The sequence below is a fragment of the Arachis duranensis genome, chromosome 4, assembly GCF_000817695.3.
Source record: "Arachis duranensis cultivar V14167 chromosome 4, aradu.V14167.gnm2.J7QH, whole genome shotgun sequence".
Lineage (NCBI taxonomy): Eukaryota > Viridiplantae > Streptophyta > Magnoliopsida > Fabales > Fabaceae > Arachis > Arachis duranensis.
The window spans coordinates 33,163,373-33,164,396 of NC_029775.3; positions in this window are offsets into that span (position 1 = coordinate 33,163,373).

Consider the following 1,024-nt stretch of genomic DNA (forward strand, 5'->3'; position numbering starts at 1 on the left):
TACTAGATGAAAAACTTCAATTAAATGAAATCCAATGCAATTGAGCAACAATCAATCATACTAGCTTTCCAATACTTGTATGCACATGCTAAATTCTTCTTTAATTCCTTGTTTGTTTATGATCATGATGCTTTACTGCTTTTGAATTCACAGGATTCAAGTTGGTAGTTATACTGTCACAGCACCATGTTTCAATCAAAATTCAAGCTATGCTTAGTCATACCACACATGCATACAGAGAATATAAAGACAATCATGCAATTTAAAGTGCTGGAAACAAAGGAGAGGAAAAGGAACTTTACAACCTTGTAGTTCATCTTCATTATTGTTGTCCTTTTTCTCCAATTCTTCCTTTTCCCTTGCCAACTTAGAGTGCTTGCTCATCCTCAAGCAACAATTAGAACAATGGCTATAGGGCTAAGATGGATCATGAATGTCTTATGCAATAAAATGTTAGCATTACATGTGTTGCAAGCAAGCAAAAATGAAAAATAACAATAAAGGCACAAGAGACATCGACATTTTGATTGCAAGCATAAGAAGGTGTGCACAATACATTGCATAAAAGATAAGTGGCACACCAAACTTAGTGTGACACTTTCACTTGGAATTAATGCAAGTATCTTGTAAGAATTAGAATAAAATTTTGTTGCATAGCAACACCAAACTTACAATGCAACCATATGTCAATTTATTTGAACTAAAACTAAACAAAAGAAACTGTTATTTGTTGAATACAATTACCAAGCCAATAATCTTTCATGAATGAGGATCTCTTGATGCTGTATTAACAAAAAAAACAGTTGATAAAAGAAAACTTAAAAATAAAGAGGTGACTAAAACAAAGAGAATGCAAATGAACTGTCAAAACAAAGAAAAATAACAATGCAAAGGCACTATGATTATGCAGACAAGTGATGTTGCTTGAATGAATTGCACAGAAAATAAGTGGCATACCAAACTTAGAATCTTGGTGTGTCACTTTCATTTTTGATTTGATGCAATCATCCAAAAAGATTGAAAA